Genomic DNA, 23,830 nt, shown 5'->3' on the forward strand with positions numbered 1-23,830 from the left:
TAGCTTCATAAAATCCATGATTTGGATAAACTCTTAACCATTTGTATACTGATGGGTATTCCTTTTGATTTTCATTAACTTAGCACCTTGGTGTTGGCAGTTCTATTATGAGAGGAGTTAAAAGATATGGCTGGTCTGTCTTCTAAAAAGTCTCTGATTATTCTGATTTCCCTCAGGAACAATATATAGGTGCCCATTCTCTTGCATTCCATCCAACAATGGATGTGGACACTTGTTAGTTCATTTCAGTCAGATAGGTGATATTTCATAGTTAATTCTTCTGCTTATTACTGTGTATCACTTCATATACTCATTGGGCATTTAGATTTGCTCCTGTATATTACTTAGTCCTCTAAAATTTGGTTTTCACATCAAGAAGGGAATGTTTAACTTCCTTGTTTTTCATATGGGTAGCCCCTCGTTCATGAACACATTACGTCAACCACTCTTTTTCTTCATAGAACTAAAATATCAACTTCAGTAACATATTCAATTCCTATGTACACTGAAATATTCTGGGTTCTCTATTCTTATCTGTATATTCTGACTCCTAAATTATAAATTAGAAATATAGCCTTCTTTTTTTTTTTTTTTTTTGTCCATCATGAGACTTAAACTCTGGGCCTGAGCATTGTCCCGGAGTTCTTCAGCTCCAGGCTACCACCCTACTCCTTGTGCCACAGTACCACTTCCGGTTTTCTGGTGGTTAATTGGAGATAAGAGTCTCACAGACTTTCGTGCCCGAGCTGGCTTGAACCTCGATCCTACGATACCAGCCTCCTGAGTAACTAGGATTACAGGTGTGAGCCACTGTGCCTGGAAGCCTTCTTTTTCTTAATATTTAGAACATTTTTCCTTAGACTAGGTTTTCACGAAGAACATTGACATATTTTGTTTTGCTTTATTTTGAGATGGGGGCCCACTATATTCTTAAGATAGCCATGAATTCTTATCTTCCTGACTCACCCTCCTTAGTTGCCAGGATTACAGGTATGTACCACTGTGCCTGGCTTTCTACAAGGAAATTTCAAGGTTACCAATTATCATTATACTAGTGAGTAATATATGTAAGGGAACATACATTTTATATCACATAGAAAAATAATGACTTTTCCTATGAACAAAAAGCCTTGATACAGTTATGAAATTCCCTTGGAGATGTTACCTTTAGTTTCTATTCATCCTTTACTTGGACTCCCTTACTCTCTGAGCACAGGAATTCTGTACTCTGACCTAGATAGCACTTGGACCACTATCTGACTTTGAGTAAGTTCCATTAGGTGCTGCCACCTGCCTCTCACCAAGCCAGCATGACTTCTACTCCTCCATACCTTTCCTTTCTTTCTATCTGCATAATTGCAGTAATAGGTTTTCAAATGCCCACCCAAGTCTGATCAGACCCATGAGAAAATAAATGTTTAGAAAAGGTCCATTGGTCTCATAAAACCATACCAGGATTGTTTTTTTGTTTTTATTTTTTTGGTCATGGGCATTGAACTCTGGTCCTGGATGTTGTCTCTGAGTTCATCTCAAGGTTAGTGCCCTACCCCTTGAGCCACATCACCACTTCTGGTTTTCTGGTGGTTAATTGGAGATAAGAGTATCATGGTCATTTGTGCCTGGGCTGGCTTTGAACAGTTATCCTCAGTCTCCTGAGTAGCTAGGATTACAGGCATGAACCACCAGCACCAGAGCCATACCGGGTTATTATATAAAGCTTAGGCTTTCAATTTAAACTCTGAAGACCCCAAACTTTCCCTAGTTTGCCTTGGGGGCTGGAAGGAAGGCACCAAAGTGTTAGCAGGAGGGAAGCCTGGGCCCCTTCCCCCTCACCTTCAACCACAGTCTCTCTCTGCTTATCTGATTCACAGGCTATAGTTGGGACACATCTGCCATCCAAAAACAAAGGTACTAAAATTATTATCAGAATGTTGAAGCAAGTTATCTAGCAAGTTATAACCCCATTTTAGTAAAATTAACTCAAAAAATTTAAGAAGGGAGTTAATAAAAACCTAAAGATCACTGAAAAATCTGATGCTCCCTCCAAGCGACCTAGAATGAGTACCCATCCTCCTCATGCCAGATCACAAAGCCTTGGCATTGTCTATTACCTCCCAATTACTGCTGTGACAGAAAAGGAAAGTTGGCACTTCAGGGAATTGAAATTAATTGAAAGCAGACTTGAGTTAATTTCCATTTCAATGTCCTCTATTGAATGGGCCTTTGGTGCATATTTCTAATTTAGTAGAATGAGAACTTTTTATGTTGGGGGAAGGTTAATAAGAAAATATATCCCCCCTGAAACTAAACTAATTCACCAAGTAAATCCTGCGGCATTTCAGTGAGGAGAGTCTTATATAATCTTCATGCTGTAGAAAAAAGGCTGAAAAATATGTGTTTATTTTCTGTAGTCTGTGACAATAACATGTTTTGCTTGTACATGTTTCATAGTTGTCAAAACACTCCCACATGGAGTATCTTCCTTGATCATTGCACGTCTGTGAATTGGGCAGAGTAAATGTTTAATCCATTTTTTTATAGAGGGCAACAATAGCTTAGCTACACAGGAAGTAATTCCCAAATAAGATGTTAGTTTTGCTACTGTTTTATGCTCAGCATTCAAAACACTGTAACATTAAAAAACAATATTCCCGGCACCTTCCATACAAAAAAGTATTCATTCTTTCATAGGCTCTGTTTCTTATATGAATAGAATTGAATGTGTGCTGAAGGTGAAGTTGAATAAAAGATGTGAAATGAAAAGCAGGCCTGGAAAGTGGAACAAAGATACTAGCTCAGATGATGTAAAAGAATATCAGTAAAAAAGCTAGATAAAATGGACTGCTTTCTAGAAATTCATAGACTATTAGAATTTGTATTTTAAACTATAACAATTGTCTATAGAAGATATTGAAAGAATCAAGACAGGTATAATAGAACACATCTAGAATGTGTGCTATAAGTCTAGCACATGAGAGAGTAAGTCAAGAGGATCTTGTGTAGTGCCAGCCTGGGTACTTGTCAACATAGCCTCAGAAAGAGAGAAAGAAGCCAGGTCCCTGTGGTTCACACCCATAACCCTAGCTCCTCAGGAGGCCGAGATTTGAGGATTGAGGTTCAAAGCCAGCCCAGGCAGAAAAGGCCCCATGAGACTCTTACCGCCAATTAACTACTCAAAAACTAGAAGTGGCACTGTGGCTCAAAGTGATAGAATGCTTGCCTTGAGCAAAAGAGCTCAGAAACAGAGCCCAGGCCCTGAGTTCAAGCTCTATGACCAACTAAAAAAAAAGCAGGGGGAGGTGGGGCAAGAGAGAGGGAGGGAGGGAGGAAGAGAGGAAGGAAGAAAGGAAGGGAAGGCAGGCAGGCAGGCTAAGAAGAAAGAAAAGTCAAATATCTGCCCCCTCAAATAAGATATGATTCAGCATAATATCACAAGATGTTATAAATAACTATGACTATGATATTTAACAGGCTATATTATACAGAGAATAGAATATATAAATATATATAATTATATATATAATATATAATTATATATATTATATATATTATATATATTATATATAAATTACCAGATCTATTTTGTAAGGTTCTGATACCAAAGCTACTCTAGTAAATAAATTGTACATATGCTAAATAAAATATCAGAAAAGGGCCGGGGGTTTGGCCTAGTGGTAGAGTACTTGCCTAGCATGCATGAAGACCTGGGTTCAATTCCTCAGTACCACATACATGGAAAAAAGCTGGAAGTGGTGCTGAGGCTCAAGTTGTAGAGCTCTAGCCTTGAGAAAGTCCAAGGACAGTGCACAGGCCCTGAGCTCAAGCCCAGGACTGGCAAAAAAAAAAAAAAATCAAAAAATGCACTACTATGACTAGTGAAGTTTGCTCTGGAATATAAAATGGCTTGGTTTTATAGATCTAAATATATAATCCATTAATCAACAAAGAAAACAGTGTAACCTTGGAATCCATACAATAAGGAGATAAGACAAATCTCATTATACACAAGTGCTTAAAATGGGGGTACTTCAGAGATACTGTAACTTTCCAAACAAAATCATCTTTGAATATATAATACTTTAAAGTGACCTAGGCAATAAAGTATTAAAATAGGATTCTGCCACCAGACAATTCAAACAATAAGCAGTCTCCTTTTAAAAACGGTCCTTGGACATATATACAATGGAATTCTACATAGCCAACCAACAAGATAAAATAATGGCATTCACTGGAAAGTGGATGAAACTAAAGTCAATCATGTTGAATGAGATAAGTCAAGACCATAGGAACAAAAGGCACATGGTCTCCTTGATTGTGGATATTTGTGGATAACTTTGGGTACCCCAAAGTTATGGACATGGTCTTAGAGATATAAACATAACTACATAGACACAAAAATCTATGATGGGATATATACTCTATAGACATAATGTTATATAGATTGATATGTATCTATGACATACAAGCCCTCAGCTTAATTTTAATATGTTCTAAAATCTTATGTGCCAGTGATTGCATATATATTATATAGATTCCCTTCTTGAATGCTTGTTTGTTAAACATGACATTTGAAATATGATATAAAAACCAGTGTTAATCAACTTTCAAAAAATGGGGGGCTGACAGTTTGGCCTAGTGGTAGAGTGCTTGCCTTGCATGCACGAAGACCCAGGTTCAATTCCTTGGTACCACATACATAGAAAAAAGCTGGAAGTAGTGCTGTGGCTCAAGTGGTAGAGCTCTAGCCTTGAGGAAAGCCAAGGACAGTGCTTAGGCCCTGAGTTCAAGCCCCAGAACTAGCAAAAATAAAAAATGGTCCTTGGTCTTCCAGTCAGCTTTGTTCCTGACCTTCACTCAAATATGGATATTTCTAGAAACACAGTGGCCCCTAGTTCAGTGGCACCACATCCCCTGGTAACTGAGTGCCAGCCCCCTCCCCCGTATTCAATTTACCTTTCTATCAGCAGTTTCTAGCACCAGTTTGTGTGTATGTGTGCATGTGTGTGTGTGTGAATATTTGTTATCGTTAGTATAAAGGTGATGTACAGAAGGGATACAATTACATAAGTCTGGTAAAGAGTGCATTTCTTTTTGGAAAATGTCACTCCTTTCCTTGGCTTTTCCACAATTTTTCTCTCCTGTCCTCACCCACAAGTTGGTTTTTTTTTAATTTTTAAAAATTAACTTTAAGTAGTTTTACTAAGAGGTTTTTCTATTACCTATATCTTTCTGAAATATCTTTAAATAGTTGTACAAAGGAGCTGCCATTTAACAAAGTAGTTTATGAATACAATATATAGATCAAAGTCATCCCTTTCAACATTCTTACCCATCTCTCTCCTATCCATCCCTTCCCTCACTCTTCTTAATTTTGCAAGATATACATTGTAATCCCAGTTTCTGAAACATCCAATTTTTCAGATGGATTGAGTTTACTCAGATGAAACACTCAGAGATACTTGTACAAGGTAAACATCTATTCAAAAATAAATACAGTGACTGTCACTCGGTAAACCCTATCTAGGAGAAGGGGCAGTGCAGGGCTGAGGTCCTCTGCAGAAGGGCCTTGGGGCTTTAGAAAATGTTCCCTCCAGGCTGGGCATGATGGCTCACGCCTGAATTCTAGCCAGCATACGCACTAAAGACCTAGAGACTTTATCTCCAATTAACCACTAGAAAACCGGAAGTGAGGCTATGGCTCAAGGGGCATGGCTGAAGAGCTCAGGGACAGTGTCCAGGCCCAGAGTTCAAGCCTCACGTCCAAGGGGACATCCCTGATTTGCAAGGAGGATATCAAGATGGAAAAATGAACCTGTCCGTGGGAAATACTCCCTCTGCTAAGGCAGAAGCAGACGCCTTGCGCACAGGATCTAAGTCACATGGCTGAGTTAGTAGCGCCATAAAATAGACCATCAGTCACCAAAGCCTATTTTAAGTAAGAGGAGGAAACCAGGTTACTTCTGCCTCCCTGGGACACTGTTTTTTTCATAGTTCAACCAATTTGGATCTGCCTCTGGCACTTTTAGAGCTGCCAGAAAGAAGAGTGTAGACTCTAATCTTTCAAATGACCGTATTTCCCCACTACGTGTCAGGTAAAAAAGTACCCACAGTCCGAATGACTTGACAGGAAGTCAGTAATATCCTCTTGCCACTAATATCAGCATTTTCCTTTCAGAACCAGTCTGTCCACAAGTTATGTGCCTCAGTCCCTACAGATTCTCTGCCACAAGTCCTCCACTGTCTGCCATCATTTCAAGCCCATTTCAACACTGTAAAGGCAGCTCTGCTGCTGCACCAGCCTTGATCTCACTGACCACCAGATATCCTCACTAAAGCAAAGCTCATCCTGTATAATCTCAAGGCTCAATATTTTTGTTGATGAGTAAAAAGTGTACATTCAACATTAGTTTATCTCTTTTATAATTTCAACCTATTTGTGCATGCCCTCCCTAGAACCCAGCCAGTAAGTCATTTTCTTTACATCTGATAAGTCTGGAACAAAGAGAAAGACATCCCATCAGAGTCTAGAACTAGGTTAGTCTAGAATTAGGTTAGGTCAGTCATACATGATATTTTCCTTTGGGGGAAATCCTGATAACTACAGTTTCCTGCCTCTTATGTTTTTTAGAGATGCCTCAGTGCTCCTGACAGTTTGGTGTCAGGGCAGCTTCTTATTCCAGGTGACAATATGGTTCCTTTTCACCCTGTTCCACTCAGGGAGCCGGCTCTGTTTGTCCAAATGTTGAATATAGAAAAGAAAGTCCATGGAAGTGGCACTATGGCTCGAAGTGGTAAAGCCCTAGTTTTTAGCAGCAAAAGCTCAGGGAGAGCACCCAGGCCCTTAGTTCAAGTTTCCCCAGCCATCCCCCCACAAAAAAAATTAATTAAATATTCATTTAAAAAAAGGAAATTCATTGAACAAATGCCAGAGTATTCCACTACCTTGGGATCTTGATCCAGGTCTATCTATGGGAATTTAATTCAAAAGCTCAGAGTCTCATTTCACCAAGCCCCTGCAAATCACTTTCTCACTACTTCTTCTGGGGGCCACTCTTCTAATCAAAAGAGAGAGGCTGCTGGGCATGCTGCCTCCTCAGGAGGCTGAGATCTGAAGAGTGCAGTTCAAAGCTAGCCTAGGCATGAGAGAGAGGGGGGGGAGGAAGAGATAGAGAGAGGGAGGAAGGGAGAGGGAGAGGGAGAGGGAGAGGGAGAGAGAGAGAGAGAGAGAGAGAGAGAGAGAGAGAGAGAGAGAGAGAGAGAGAGAGAGAGAGAGAGAGAGAGAGAGAGAGAGACTGAATGATGGAGTTCTCCAAGTGTCTTTGGAGCCAATTGGACTGTTGACCCAGTCTTACCACTGTAGCCACTAGTGATTGGACTAGCTAAACTTCCTTGATTTCTCTGTTACACCATTCCAAATGAAACTTTATAATAGCATATGCAACACAGAGATATAAATGATTACAATTCATGCCTTTTAACAAACACTTTCATACCTTTGTTCCTCCCATCCTCTGTCCCTCTGATGGAAATATTTATCAGCTTTCAAGGGTCAATTCAAGAACCTCCCAGCTATCTAGAGGCTGAGATAGAAGTTTGAAGCCAGACGGGGACAAATCAAGGTGTCTTGTCTCACAAAACAAAATACAAAACTTCTTCCTGTCTAGTGGAAACCTGTACCTTTGAATAACTTCTCCCTATTCTACCTCCTTATCTACCAGCCTCTGGGAACTATCATTCTCTTCTCCACTTCTATGAGTTTGACTCTTTTTGTGGTTCTAAATATAAGACAGATAGTTCATTTCTCCTAGCAATAATGTCAATACTATAAGTATGTTAGACTTGAAGCCTCATGGCTTGAAGTACATGGCTTTATAGGAGCAATTTTACTTGATTTTTAACATTAGATAGATATTCAAACACTTAGATATTACCAAAATTAGCTTGAGATCTTTTGTTTGTTTTGGTTTCTGGTACTAGGACTTGAATTCAAGGTTTGAGCACTGTCCCTTAGGTTTTTTGCTCAAGGTTTTTTGCACTCTGCTACTGGCTACTTCTGGCTTTTTGGTAGTTAATTGGGAGATAAGAGTCTCACTGACTTTCCTGTCTGGGTTGTTTGAACCATGATTCTCCTCTTTTAGCCTCCTGAGTAGCTAGGATTACTGATGTCCTGCCACTAGTGCCTAGCTAATATATCTTCATAATGATACAATATAGCTTTATAATGATACATTATTTAGCCAGTGGTCTACTTCTTTTCCAAGTCTCAAATTTTTTCAGTAATGAGGATTAAACCATGATTTCATGCTAGCACTTTACCATTTGAGTTATTCCCCCAGTCTTTTTGTTTATATGTACTTTTTTAGATAGGGTCTCTATAACTTTGCCCTGGTTGGCTATGATGGCTATGAACCTGATGCTCCTGTCTCTACCTCAAAAGCAGCTGGGATTACAGGCATATGCCTCTAGGCCTGTTTGTTTGTTTGTTTGTTTGTTTGTTTTGCCAATCCTGGGGTTTGAACTCAGGACCTGAGCACTGTCGTTGGGCTTTTTTCTCAAGGCTAGAGCTCTACCATTTGAGCCACAGCACCACTTTTGGCTTTTTCCACATATGTGGTGCCAAGGAATCGAACCGAGGTCTTCCTGTATACTAGGCAAGCACTCTACCACTAGGCCAAACTCCTGACCCTGGGCCTAGTTTTGATTTATATCTTTTTATATTTTATTCAAACATCTAAATTATTATTACACTTACATCTATTTATTAATGCATTTTAAACCCATTGCCTCACATTTGCTAGGTAAATGCTTTTCCAGTTGAGCCACATTTTGATTTGGTCATTTTTCAGGTAGGGTTTTGCATTTTATGTGGGGCTCAGATCCTGATCCTTCTCCTCTGCCTCTCAAATAGCTGGAATCCCAAGGATAAGCTACCACACCCAGCTTTGCATTGACATGGGAGAGCCTAGGGTGGCCTCAAATATCAATTGATCCTATTTTCACTTCCTTAATAGCTGCTATTACAGGTATGAACCACAGTGCTTGATCTCATTATAGACTTCCCCACCTTTGAGTGACTCCTCATGTTCTGAAACCTCATGCACTGTCAGTCCTGATACACAGTATTCTGGGCTCCTACCACATTACAAGGGGAGTCACCATTTCCTTCTTTAGCCTCCGGGCTTTGTTTTCTCAGTGGATATGCTCACTGAAGTTAGCTGTCAAACTCACAGTATCCTGAATGATTCTGTGTCCCATAAAGCCCGGCTTTCCTGTGTTGCTGCAGAATTGGTTGGCATTTCTACAATTGTACTTGTGTAAAATTATTAATGTGAAAGTCTTGCTGTGTGACTATAATCATAACTAGTTGGGAAGCTAAGATCTGAGTATCCTAGTTTAAATCCAGCCTTGGCAGAAAAGTCCATGAGACTCTTATCTTAAACGAACTACCGAAAAAGCCAGAAGAGGAAGTGTGGCTCAAGTGTTAGAATGTCAGCCTTCAGGAAAAAAAAAAAAAAAGTTAGTGCACAGATTCTAAATTCAAAGTCTAGTACTAATACAAAATAAAGTCTTATATTTCTATAGGATCAGTTCGTGTACATTCAGAGTGCCTATAAATCTTCCTAACTGTTGATAAAATTTTCCTATCAGTCTCTCAAAAAAGTCCATAATTATTATTTTTTTTTGTGGGTCATAGGGCTTCAACTTGGCCTGGGCGCTGTCTCTGAGCTCTTCAGCTCAAGGCTACGGCCCTACCCTTGAGCCAAGCCCCACGTCCTGTTTTCTAGGGGTTAATTGGAGATAAGAGTCTCAGTCTTTTTGTGCCCGAGCTGGCTTTGAATCTTGATCCTCAGATCTCAGCCTCCTGAGTAGCTAGACTTACAGGCATGAGTCACCTGGCCCAGCTTTATATAATTATTCTTTAAAAGTAAGTTAGGGGCCTCGTGGTAGAGTGCTTATCTAGCATGCAATGAAGCCCTGGGTTCAATTTTTCTGAACCACATACACAGAAAAAGCTGGAAGTGGTGGTCAAGTGGTTGAGTGCTAGCCTTGAGAAAGCTCAAGGACAGTACCCAGACCCTGAGTTCAAGCCCCAGGACTGGCAAAAAAAAAAAAAAGAACTAGGAGGTGAAAACAGGAGGAGAAAACTAGGAGAGAACAAAGGAAAGGGTGATATTGTCCAAAAAGGAATATACTAATTTCCTGACTTATGAAATAACAATTTAAAATATTTAATAAAAAAATAAGATAGGGCTGGGAGTTTGGCCTAGAGGTAGAGTGCTTGCCTGGCATGCATGAAGATCTGGATTTGATTCCTTGGTCCCACATACATAGAAAAAAAAAAAGGCGGAAGTGGTGCTGAGGCTCAAGTGCTCAAGTCCAAGGACAGTGCTTAGGCCCTGAGCTCAAGCCCAGGACAGGCTAAATAAATAAATAAAGGAACCTCTGCACTTGTTATGAATCCCTAAGAAACAGAATGTGTTCCATTCTTCTTAGACTAGTTGTTGTTCATGGGGCTTGAACTCAGGACATGGGCCCTGTCCCTGAGCTTTTTCACTCAAGGCTAGCCCTCGACCACTTTGAGCTACAGCTTCACTTCTGATTTTCTGGTTGTTAATTGGAGATTAGAGTCTCATGAACTTTCCTGTCCAGGCTGTGATCCTCAGATCTTAGCTCCTGAGTAGCTAGAATTACAGGCATGAAATCACCAACCACTGGCTCTTCTTAGACTTTACCATAAGATATCTGATGTTTGCTAAATAAGCATTTTAGTTATTATCTAACGGTAAATATCTTTCTAGTAAAAAATAAGTAAACTTATTATCCAGTAGCCATTGTTGTTTTAAGTACACATGAAATCTGATGTAGCGAAAACTACATTGGACCAAAAGGAAAATGCTTTCCCTCATCAGCAGAGGCCCTACCACCAGAGCCACACTTTTAACCCAACATGGAAACATTTATACAAAATCCTAGTAGTTAACCGAGAGAAAGAGACAAGTCTTTTAGGTTTTACTTATGTTCTTTTGTTTTGATCATGTTTGTGTATTGTCCAGCAATTTATTTTTTTTTTAGTTTTGAAAGTTAAACATAATATCTTAAGTTCTAGGATTTTTTTAATGTGTGTGCCACATATCTATCTAACCTTAAACCCTAGTTCTTCTACTTATTTAATTTTGTAATCCTGGAGCAGGTAATAATTCCATTTTTCTTTTTCTGCAATGCCTTTCCTCCAGCATCTTATGTTTGCTAGGCAAAGCCGATCTATTGCTGAACCATGACTTCAGCCCTTTCTTTGCACTGGCTTTTGTTTTTAGATATGGTCTTGCTTTTTGCCTGGGTATGTGCTTCAACTGTGATCCTCTGATGATACACGTCTTATCATAGCTGGGATGACAGAAGTGCACCAACACACCAAGTTTCTTCCATCAAGATAGAATCTCACTAGGAGCAGGAGTTTGGCCTAGTGGTAGAGTGCTTGCCTAGCATGTACGAAGACCCAGGTTCAGTTCCTCGGTACCACATACATAGAAAAAAAAGCTGGAAGTAGTGCAGTGACTCAAGTGGTAGAGCACTAGGCCTTGAAAAAGCCCAAGCCAACTCAGGCCCTGAGTTCAAGGCCCAGGACTGGCAACAAAAAAAGTTTCATGAGCTTTTTGTCCAGGTTAGCCTGGACCTGCGATCCCCTCGCTCTCATGCTCCTATGCCCCTATGCCCCTGGAATCATAAGCATGTGACACCACACCCAGCTACTGGTTGAGGAGGGGTCTTACCAACTTTTTCCTTTGGCTGCTCTCCAACTGCTATCCTCTAGATCTCAACCTCCTAAGAAATAGCCAGAATTACAGGCCCAGCATGAAGTAAGAATTCAGTACATATTAGTTCAGTTTAAGGTAAATGTTGTCTTAAGTTTTTTTTCCCTTTTTGCAGTCCCAAAGTTACTCAAAATAGAATTTAATTGATAATACCTCATTAGGGGCACACAAAGGGAGGGAGAAAGGGTAAACAAATACAGTCATTATATTCATTGTACATTAGGTAAAAATTGAGCTATTGGCTTTAGGGTAGGGGTGGGAGGGGTAAAATGGGGATAAAGATGAAAGAGGTGACATTGATCAAGAGTCACTGTATTTATTTGTATAAGGATAAATTGTACTCATAACCTGATATGTGGAATTGTAACCCCTTCATACTATTTATAAAAATATGCAATTTGTTTTTTTCTCAATATTATGGATAAGTATTCATATACACAGTTAAAGTGTAAAAGTCTGATACAAGATGGTTGGCTTATAAGGTAGCTGTTGTCCCCCCTGACTGCTTAAGGAAACCCCTAATTTGTTTACTTGATGATTTTTTTTGTTGTTATTGGTTGTAGGACTTGAACTCTGAGACTGAGTGCTGTCCCTAAGCTCTTCAGCTCAAGGCCACCGCCTTATCCCTTGAGCTACAGCCCCACTTCCCCTTTTCTAGTGATTAATTGAAGATAAAAGTCTCTGGACTTTTTAGTGGCTGGGCTGGCTTTGAACAGCGATCCTCAGATCTCAGCCTCCTGAATAAGGAGTACAGGCATGAGTCACTGTACCTGGCTTACTTGGTGATTTTTAAATAAAGACAATTACAGAATTCTTTCATTCAATTTATAATGGTTCTACTTCAAAAATGATCACTGGCTTATACTATGGGTTTGTTTGCTTGCTTGTTTCTGGTGAGTTATGGGACTTAAACTCAGTGCGGTCACTGAGCTTTTTTTTTTTTTTCCTCAAGGCTAGTGCTCTACCACTTTGAGCTCAGCTCTACTTCTGGTTTCTGGTAGTTAACTGAAGAGTCTCAAGCACTTTTCTGCTCCCTTTTCATGTTCCTCAAATCTCAGACTCCTGAGTAACTGCTAGAATTATAGGCATGAGCTACCAGCACCCTATTCCATCTCTTTTCTTGCTGGGAACAAGTTCTTTGCAATGCACACTCACCTTGTGCCTTGTCTCCAGCAGGAGACATCATAGCATGTTTTTTGAAGCCTTCTTCCTGATTTCTCTAGAGGTTCTGTAAAAAACAAAATGTCACTTCTCTGACAACTCCAATGACAACTACCTTACATCTTTCTACTATCCCTTCCCCTTATAAATTTATAATTATAACTTATTACATATTCAATTCATTGTTTTTTCTAATTCTTCAGAACTACATAAAGTAAAATTGTCAAAGTCATTATATCTCTTAGCTTGTTAAATTTTTTATTAAAGAATTTATTAACATTGATTTTTATATCATATTTCAAATGACATATTTAACAAACAAGTATTCAAGAAGGGTGTCTCTATCTACAATCACTGGCACTTAGATTTTAGAACATAATTAAAATTTGGCTGAGGGTTTGTATATCATAGATACAATTAATCTATGTAATAAAACATTATGTCTATAGAGTCATAGATTTTTATGTCTATGTAGTTATGTTTATATTTCCAATACCATGTCCATAGCATTGGGTACGTAAATATTGAGTCCTCACTCAGCTTTTTAATTTTTAAGACAATACTGCATAGGCACAAACACCTCTGTGTTTATATCTTTTGGGCTACTAGTCAAAATAAATTCTTATAAATTTAAAAACATTAAACACTCTAACACAACTAAGTGGGCTTCTATCAATCAGAAGACTTCAGTGTATTTGATTTGACCCAAAAATATTCAAGCTACAAATTGAGAGTTTTCTCTGAAGTATCCCACACTAAATGAAATAATTCACTTCAAGTGATGAGTAAAATAGTCTTGGAATTAGATTTTTTTGTAGGGGCTAAATGAGGTGATTGACAACCAAAATTAAGTATGACTCTATTTGGGCAATATTCCATGATGTATGTGATCTTTGTGAGCAATAAGTAATTCCAACCCAGCTATATGTTTTTATCTCTCATCCTCTGAAATGTTTTAGGTAATTTAGTCATTTCACTGACTCTTTCAGGCTCTTCCTTTTCTGAGCTAAATAACTAGAGCAATAATAATCATTCTTCTTAGTGGGTTAAGGGAGATGAAGGTGGAAGAGAAGAGAGTTACAGAGAGCAAAATGTTACTTAGTCACCTTTGTCATTTTGTCAAGAGCCCTGCCCTTATCCTATGTGTATTCCAGTTTGACTTATGTGGTGTTCTTTTTTTTTTCCTTTAACTATACTGAATATTTTTCTTAAAGGATTGCCTTTATTTGTAATGCTGTGTTTGGTCTGAAAGAAATGTTAGAGCCCATGCAAAGCCTGACACTGGCTCTGTCAGACACTGCTAGCTGCCACCCAAGAGCCATCTCCTCTTTTCCTTAGGAACTCCATGCAAAGTCTATATATTCCCCTTCCTCCTGCACACCCAGGTGTAACCACAAGATTAGATTTCTACCCATATGCCGTAAGTAAATACTGTGGAAAATCTGCTTAAAAGAGAAAAAAATCAGGGGCTGGGAGTTTGGTCTAGTGGTAGAGTGCTTGCCTAGCATGCATGAAGACCTGGGTTCGATTCCTCAGTACGACATACATAGCAAAAAGCCGGAAGTGGTGCTGAGGCTCAAATGGTAGAGTTCTAGCCTTGAGAAAGTCCAAGGACAGTGCTCAAGCCCTGAGCCCAAGCCCAGGACTGGCAAAAAAAAAAAAAAAAAAAAAGAGAGAGAGAGAAAAAAATCCAATTGGGTGCTCATGCCTATTACCCTAGCTCCACAGAAGGCTGAGATCTGAGGAGCATGGTTCAAAGACAGCCAAGGCAGAAAAAGTCCATGAGAACTTTTTTCTGGGGCTTGAACTCAGAGCCTGAGCACTGTCCTTGGGCTTTCTCAAGGCTAGAGCTGTACTACTTGATACACAGCACCACTTCCGACCTTTTCTGGGGGCCAAATACCAGTGAGTAGTGAAGCCCTAGCAACCTCCACATTGACCTTCTTAGACTAAGACACAGTGCAGGGATGGGAAGAGCAAGGCAAAAGAACCTGAGTCCCCTGCCCTTAAGCACTGAGCTAACAGGTCTGGACTGCCTAACTCTTGGTAGTTTTTTTTATTTTGTTTTTGTTTTGCCAGTCCTGGGCTTGAACTCAGGGTTTGAGCACTGTCCTTGGACTTTCTCAAGGCTAGAGCTCTACCATTTGAGCTTCAGAACCATTTCCAGTTTTTTTCTATGTGTGTGGTACCGATGAATCGAACACCAGTATTGGTGCATTCTAGGCAAGCACTCTACCACTAGGCCAAACCCCCAGCCCACTCTTGGTAGCTTTTGTTTTTTTTTTTAATATTTAATTTTTAATTTTTGCCAGTCCTGGGCTTGAGCTCAGTACCTGAGCACTATCCTTAGGTTTTCTCAAGGCTAGAGCTCTACCACTTGAGCCTCAGTACCACTTCTGGCTTTTTCTATGAATATAGTACCATGGAATTGTGCTAGGCAAGCACTCTACCACTAGGCTAAACTCCTGGCCCTGTTTTTGTTTATGTTTAATGGGTAAGAAAGAAATACAGTTCTAGTGTATTTAATCCACTAGTTTTTACTTCTCCCACATACTATCGAACTAATCCCTGTAGGACGTTATCCAGAAACAAGAAATGTGTATAGTGTGGTGTGTGTGTGTGTGTGTGTGTGTGTGTGTGTGTCTGTGTGCGCGCACGCGCGTGTGCATATGCCAATAAAGGGGGCTTAAACTCAGGATCTGGGCATCATCTCTGAGCTTTCTTTGCTCAGAGCTAGCCCTCTATTACTTGAGCCATTGAGTCTTATGGATTTCTTGCCTGGGCTAGATTCAAATGCAATCATCAGATCTCAGCCTCCTGAGTAGCTAGGATTACAGGCATGAATGACTGATGCCTATCCCTCAAAGAGTATTTATTAAAGCTGAGAGAAACACAGATGATTTGGTTCCTGCTCCAACGAGCTTACAGTCTAGTAACAAAGTTGGGTCACAGAAATAACTATAATACATGACAGATTGACAAAGTATTAAGTGCCTAAACATTTCCATGGAGAAAAGATAAGCTCCAGTCTCTAATATTAAAGGAAGTTTCATGACTACAGGATTTGAGCTGAGCTTTGCAGATGTTTTGGGTTTTTGTTGTTGTTGTTTTAAAAAGACAGAGGATTCTACTTTCCATGTTTTTTCTTTTCCTCGGGTGATATGGCAAATAGCAAATGTCAAAGTACCTTACACACAAAAGTTCTTCTGCTTCAAAATTTTCTCTTTACCTATTTTTATACATTATCTCTAACCCCCAACTCACCTATTTCCAAAAGAATGTAATATAAGGCACGGTGAATTCATGGATCCTAAGAAGACTGAAGGGTAGAAGGTAAGTCTAGGTAGCCAGCTTAGGGACAGTTGGGAAACCCATAAATATATTCCTTGAAGCCTTCTACTAATTGACAGAGTAAAGGATTGCTAAAACTTGTAGAGCACATATCTGAATTAGAGATATGACAATTAGAAAGGAAAAGAGGGCACAGATAGAAGTGACATTTCAAAGGTTACTGCCTGAGCTAAATGTATGTTATACCCAAGAGTTGAGTTATACTCTTCACATTTCTGAAATGGAAAAATATACTCATAAAATCCTTCTTGAATACTTGTTTGTTAAACATGTCATTTGAAATATGATCAATGTTAATAAATTCTTTAATTAAAAAAAATCTTTTGAAAAAAACTATATAGGGGCCAGGAGTATGACCTAGTGGTAGAGCGCTTGCCTAGCATGCACAAAGCTCTGGGTTTGATTTCTCTGAACCACATACACAGAATAAGCCAGACATGGTGCTATTGCTCGAGTGGTAGAGCACTAACCTTGAGAAAACCCAAGGATAGTGCTCACGCCTTGAGTTCAAGCCTCAGGACTGGTAAAAAAAAATTTTTTTAATTAAAAACATATACTTAATTGAACTGAGAAATTAAAAAGAGGCTGATTGAGCTGGGCACCAGTGGCACATGCCTGTAATCCTAGCAACTCAGGAGGCTGAGATCTGAGGATCATGGTTCCAGTCAGGGCGTGAAAGTCCATGAGTCTCTTATCCCCAGTTAACCACCAGAAAATTGGAAGTGCTCTCTGGCTTAAAGGTTAGAGTAGTAGCCTTGAGCCAAAGAGCTCAGGGACAGAATCCAGGCCCAAGACAGACCAAAAAATAAAAATAAAAAATAAGGCTAATTGTATTGCAATCAATGAACTTGTTAGGTCTAGAATATTACCAGAGCCTTAATTTTATTTTCTCTAGATGTCAGCTGGAGGTTCCATGATTAACATTGTGAGTTGATGGGGAAAGAGTTTTAAAACAATCTTAGTAAGGAAATGCAATCAGGGCTGGTACTCTAATTCAGTGATATAGCATCTACCCAGCATGTACAAGTACAAGGTCTGGGGCTTGATCGCTGCCACTAGGGGGAAAAAAATAGATGGAGAAGCTCCTAAAGAAATATGAATCAAAACCCTCTTGTACAACTATACAACTACTTAAAGATAATCTTTTAGAAGTTTCCAGTAAGAAATATGACCACTCTTTTCCTATTGTACATTCTTTTCCCAAGTGATATGATAAATATCAGATGTCAGAGGATCTGTCTTTATGTACTTTTTTTTTGCCAGTACTAGGGGCTGTCCTTGAACTTTTTTTTTTTTTTTGGTCAAGGCTAGCACTAGATCCACAGCACCACTTGTGATTTTTTTTCTGTGATTAATTGGAGATAAGAGTCTCACAGGCTTCCTGCCCTAGCTGGCTTTGAATTATGATCCTCAGCCTCCTGAGTAGCTAGGATTACAGGTGTGAGCCCCCAGCACCAGACTTATGCACCATCTTTAACCACTCCACTCATCCATGCACTCCATAAGAAACCAGATGAAAATTTATGAGGAAGAGGCTTTATAGAGAGCATAAGAATTTTCTAATGTTTGCCTCATTATTGCTCACTCAAGCTGTACCTGTGTAGCCTGAGATGAAATGGGAAGTGCTAGCATAGACCCACAAATAGCTTTGAGATAAGTGGATTAACAAAGACAAATCCAAGAGAGCCATTCTCTTGCTCTCAGGGAATAAGTTCAGCTTTCCTCAAATGGGTAGAGGCTACTTTCCATTTTTATTATTTTATCTCATTATCTTAGGAAGACTAAAATCAGCATTAATACCTATTAAATGCTTTTTATTAGTAAGGCAGTAACAGACAAAACTTAAATCATGAACCTCAAAAGAGCATCTGTGTAATATGTAGTAATTTACAATTTGTCTAGTTCATCTTATTTAGGGCACTGAAAGTGCCTTACAAATAACATAATGAGATTTTTTTTTTTCTTCAGATGACAGCAGAGGTAGTTTCTGGTTCTCTCTGTGGAGGTGCATGTGATTAATCAAATCCTTAGGGACCAAGAATAGTAATTTGAGTGGATATTGGTTAAACTATGTTTCTCCATTATGCAAATTGTGAGTGGGGAACAGAGTCAGCATTCTTTTACCCAGTCCCTGAGAGAAAAATTAACAAAATATATTAACTTTAGGATTCTTACATTTTATAAAAATGTAGAAACTAAGAAAAATATTGAAAAGCTCATATTCCAGTCCTAGAATCAAAACAAAATATTCCTTACCTGGTGTGAGAGGGGTGATAGATTTCAAGCCACCTATAAATATGAAACTGTATAAAATATGGTGTGTAACTTCATTATTTTTGGGTGGTTTGGGTGTCTGAAAGATCTTAAAATGATTCTTGACATTCCATAAGGTTAAGAACCACCATGGTGTTAAGGGAAAGAAGGGAGGAAAAGAGAAGAAGACTAGCAGGGAGGGAGAGGTCACTCTGAACATTGCTTAGAATTTAGTATCTGCTTGTTAATGGAAATACAAGAGAAGGAAGGTGAGGGAGCAAAGAAAATGGAGGAAGAAGGAGAATCTGGGAGTCTCATTAGTTCTGTATCAAATCAAATCAAGCAAATGCCCAAATTCCTTGTGTGTGATACCACTCTGTTAACTTTCAGCTTCAAAGTGTACCATTCATTTGCAATTGTATTAAAAGTTAGCAATAGTAGGATCTTCCTTTCAATAGCATCTAATTTTAAAAAAGTAAAAAGGTGTATATTGCCTCTCTAGAACCCATGATGCCAATTCAAATGTATACTTTTTAAATTTCTAGAAAACATTTAGAAGAAATATGTGTGAAAAATGTTTCTCTGGTATATATGTCTAATCATTTATGTTGAGTCCTTCAGAAGTAAATCAACAGTTGTACTATCTTCAAGAGTAAAATTTTGCGTCTTGAAAGGCACTATTTAAGAGATGAAAGGTCACTGCAAAGACAAATGTCTATAATTCAGAATAACTACTCTTTTTTGCATGTCAAAACTAATATAGTCCCAATATTAATTATACTAGAACCCTCCACTCACTTAAGAATAGGAAGCTTAAAAGCCTTAAAACTGGAAATTTAATTCTTTTAAATATATTTCCAAGTCCCTTAAAGTATGTAGAATTAGGTTTTACAAACAAATGCCCCTGTGTAATTAATCAGCACACATTTTCAATTGGCGTACTTCTGGTGGCATAAATGAACTCTTGACAAAATCCTCCAACCTTTTCCTTTTGTACAAAGGCATAAACCAAATTTTCACTGCCTCTAATCTTTTTCATTCTTTATTATTCTGAATCTCACAGAGGCATGTTCATTTTAGATTTATGCAGCATTGTGAATCAAGAATTCTATCTTTAAGATCACTCTCAAATTTTAGCCTAGCTTCAACTAGATATGTAACTATACAGAACTTTAGCCCCTACACATTTTACTAGCAGACAACCTGCAAAGGTGGATTGCAGTAGCATATAAAAATTAAGCAAAGAAATGAATATGCTTTACAAATTGTTATAACTTTGGAATAAAAAGTCGTTTGAACGGCTACCTTAAAGTGTTAACATATTTAGTTTAGCATATTTTGAACTTATATTTTTATACCACATGATATGGTTTTCTTATCTGGGAATCGATGTTCCTTCTCAATGTCCCTTAAAGCATATAAAAATCCACACTCACCCCATGTTGCTTGCTGTGGTTATATCCTCCGCAGCACAGTGCTCGTCTGGATTTTGAATTACCTTAAAGGCTATAAAAGAAGCAGTAGAGAGGTTTGGTTTCCCTTGAAACAACACTGCTAACAGGCTTTTAAATGAGGGAAACCAGTGTCTCCTCTAATTATATAAGCTCCAGGTCAAATTCTAGCACCAACTAATCAAAGAACTGAACTGTGTCTTAATTCAAGGAGTAGAAAGAAGGAACCACTTAGCAGAAATGACTCTGATCTCTTAGAAATCTAGAAATTCATACATTGAAAATTCAGTAACATAGCAAGAAAAAATGAATAATTTAAGTTATTAAGAATAATATATACCTTGCTACTTTAAATACTCTGAAGGAAATTATGAGAAACTTTAGTTTGTAGCAATGCAAATAATATTTTTCAGAAGATTTGAATTTGCATTATATGTTCAGTCTCTGAAAACATCCTCTCATCTTGTCTTAATATTCATCTCCTTATAAATTCAGGTACGATAATATTTCATTGGAAACCATACCAGCTAATAATAAATAATATATTCAAATGTATCCAATTTTTAAAATGTAGTTTTGAACACTTAGCCTCTTCCAGTTAAAAACAAAGTTGTTAATATGAGAAACTAATAAAATACCATTTTTAATTTTCAAAAGACATTTAACTCAAATTTATATTAGTACATTAAACTCCAGTAATTTATAATATTTTGAATGAAGAAACATTACACAGACATGATCTATAACATGCTATTTGGAAATGAAATTTCAGGAAAAACATTCATGTCTAGTGTAATTTTTAAAATGTAGCTGACCTACTGTTCTGATACTTTTTTCACTAAAAATAAATTTTAGTTGTACATATATATGGAGTAAAGTGCAACATAGGTACTTCTGATATTTTTGTTACTTTGAAAGATAAAGAAGCTTTTTTTTTTTTCATTTTGGTGAGTCCGGGAACTAAGTGCTGTCCTTGAGCTTCTAGGTTTCTGCCCTACCCTAGAGCCAAGCCCCACTTCCCATTTTCTAGAGATTACTTGGAGATAAGAATCCCAGGTCCTTTTGTGCTGGGGCTGGCTTTGAACATTGATCTTCAGATCTAAGCCTCTGGAGTAGCTAGGATTACAGGCATGAGCCACCAGGGAGGCAAGATAAAGAAGCATTCTAGGCATAGAGTATGTGAGGATACACATGTCTACTTTTTAAGAAATTGAGATAATTCACAACTGTACAAAATAACCTTTTGGCAGTAGTCTTGAGCTGAAGAGCTCAGGGACTACACCCAGTCCCAGAGTTCAAGCCCAAGACCCACCAAAAAAAAAAAAAAACAACTTTTGAAGTAACATTTCATGTGTTCACAGATTTTGCAACCATTACCAAAATAAGTAATTCTAGAACCTTTCCATCATTACCCTAAAATAACCATATTTCTACATTCTTTCATCATTTTAGGCTATTATAATGATGTTATGTTTGTTTGGGCTGTTATAACAAAATACTTTAGACCAAATAATTTTTCAAAGAATTTATTAACATTGATTTTTACATAGTATTTCAAATGATGTGTTTAACAAACAAGTATTCAAGAAGGGAATCTCTATATACAATCACAGGCACTTAGTTTTTAGAACATAATCAAAATTAGGCTAAGGGTTTGTATATCATAGATATGTATTAATCAATGTAATAAAACATGTCTATAGAGTCATGTTTTTATGTCTATGTAGTGTTTATATTTCCCATACCATGTCCATATCATTGGGTATATATTGAGTCCTTGCTCTTGCACTATTTGGATCTAATAGCCACATATTAAGGATACCATGCACCTTTTGTTCCTTTGGTCTTGACTTGTCTCACTCAACATGATTCCACTTCCCTGCAAAGGCCATTATTTTATCGTGTCTCTTAGCTATGTAGAATTCCATTGTGTGTGTGTGTGTGTATATATATGTATATATATACCCCATTTTTTGTATCCATTCATCTGCAGTAGGGCATCTGGATTGTTTCCATCACCTGGCTATTGTGAATAGTGCAGAGATAAACATAGCTGAGCAGGTGTCCTTATCATATCTTGGGTTATGATGTTCAGGGTAGATGCCTAGAAGTGGTATGGCGGGATCGTAGGGAAGGTCGATTTTCAGTTCTTTAAGAAACCTCCACACAACTTTCCAGAGTGGTTGAACTAGTTTACAATCCCACCAGCAGTGTTGTGTCTCCACAACCCCACCAGCATTTGTCATTGTCTGAATTCAAAATCTTGGCCATTCTTGTTGGGGTAGGTGGTATCTTAGGGTTGTAGACCAAATAATTTTAAAAGAACAAGATTTTAGCAAAGTGCTAGTTGTGACACCTGTAATCCTAACTACTCACAAGGCTGAGTCCTGAGTATCATAGTTCAAAGCCAGCCTCGGCAGGAAAATGCCTGAGACTTTTATCTCCAGTTACCACCAGAAAACTGGGAGTGGAGCAGTGGTTCAAAGTGGTAGAGTGCTAGCCTTGAGTAAAAGAGTTCAGGGACAGCACCCAGACTTGGAGTTCAGGCCCCACAATTGACAAATATAGATAGATACATAGATAGATAAAGAACTTATTGCTTACAACTCTTTGCTGAGTAATCCAATATCAAGATGCTAGCAGGTTCAGTCTCTGCAGAGGGCTTGATTTCTTCTTCAAGATGGCACCTTCTTGTTGCATCTTCACATAGCAGAAGCACCAAGCTCCCACACACCTCTGTACTCCCTAGTCACCTTCTAAAGTCCCCACCTCCTAACAGCACCACAGTGGGAGTTAGGAGTCAACATGAATTTTGGAGGAAACAAGCATTCAGAATATAGGGGTGAATAAACACCCATAGGGGTGCTGTAAACATTTACAGGAAACTCGGTTTTCTTGAACACATATTACATGAGTTTTTTGGCAACAGTAACACTTTTTTTTTTTGCCACTTCTGGAGCTTGAACTCAGGACCTGAGCACTGTCCTTGGGCTTTCTCAAGGCTAGTTCTCTACCACTAGAGCCGAGAAATTGAACCCTGATCTTCATGCATGCTAGGCAAGCACTCTACCACTGGGCCAAACTCTCTGCCCAACACTATCTCTTTTTGAGGAATTGTTTTATACCAGGTGACACATTTTTACTTTTTTTTTTTTTTTTGTCATGGGGCTTGAACTCTGGCCTGGGCGCTGTCCCTGAGCTCTTCAGCTTCAGGCTCAAGGCTACCACCCTACCACCCCTGGGCCTGGGTGCTGTCCCTAAGTTTCTCAGATCCAGGCTACCGCCCTACCCTTGAGCCACAGCCCTACTTCCTGTTTTCTAGACTTTAATTGGAGATAAGAGTCTATCCACTGTGAATTGCCCTGGCTGGCTTTGTATCTCAGCATCCAGAATAGCTAGGATTACAGGCATGAGCCACCATGCCCAGCTACATTTTTACTTCTTAAGCGTTCCAGTTTCTTCATACCCTTACCAACCTTTGTTTTGGGTTTAATTATTCTATATATCCATTTCAGTGATTGTGAGGTGATAGCTCACAGTGGTCTTAAGTTTGTATTTTTTGAAGAATGATAACATATTTTACTTACTGATCTTCTTTGAAGAAATTCCAATTCTTTGCTGTTTTTCAGGTGGGTTGTTTTCTTGTTTATTTTTGTAGTTCTGGTGTTCAAATTCCAGGCATCATACAAGCTATACTCTCGTCCTTGGGTTGTCTTTATTTTTGAAATTTTTTTATTAAAGAATTTATTAACATTGATTTTCACATCATATTTCAAATGCCATGTTTAACAAGTATTCACG

General features: G+C 38.5%; 1 protein-coding gene across 10 annotated transcripts in view; it reads right to left on the reverse strand.

Annotated features, from left to right (window-relative positions):
• Positions 1–20,165, reverse strand: part of Arhgef33 (Rho guanine nucleotide exchange factor 33) — a 119,078-nt gene extending 98,913 nt beyond the window's left edge. For 9 of the 10 annotated variants that reach the window (XM_090337106.1, XM_090337100.1, XM_090337099.1 and 6 more), the window contains exons 1-2: positions 20,015–20,165; positions 12,969–13,041 (exon numbers count right to left, since the gene is read on the reverse strand). The gene's annotated coding sequence lies outside the window, so the exon portion shown is untranslated. The remainder of the gene's footprint in view (positions 1–12,968; positions 13,042–20,014) is intronic. The other variant, XM_090337098.1, reaches the window with a different exon arrangement.
• Positions 20,166–23,830: the final 3,665 nt, after the last annotated feature.

Source organism: Megascapheus bottae, chromosome 7, assembly GCF_031878675.1.
Source record: "Megascapheus bottae isolate mThoBot1 chromosome 7, mThoBot2.hap1, whole genome shotgun sequence".
Lineage (NCBI taxonomy): Eukaryota > Metazoa > Chordata > Mammalia > Rodentia > Geomyidae > Megascapheus > Megascapheus bottae.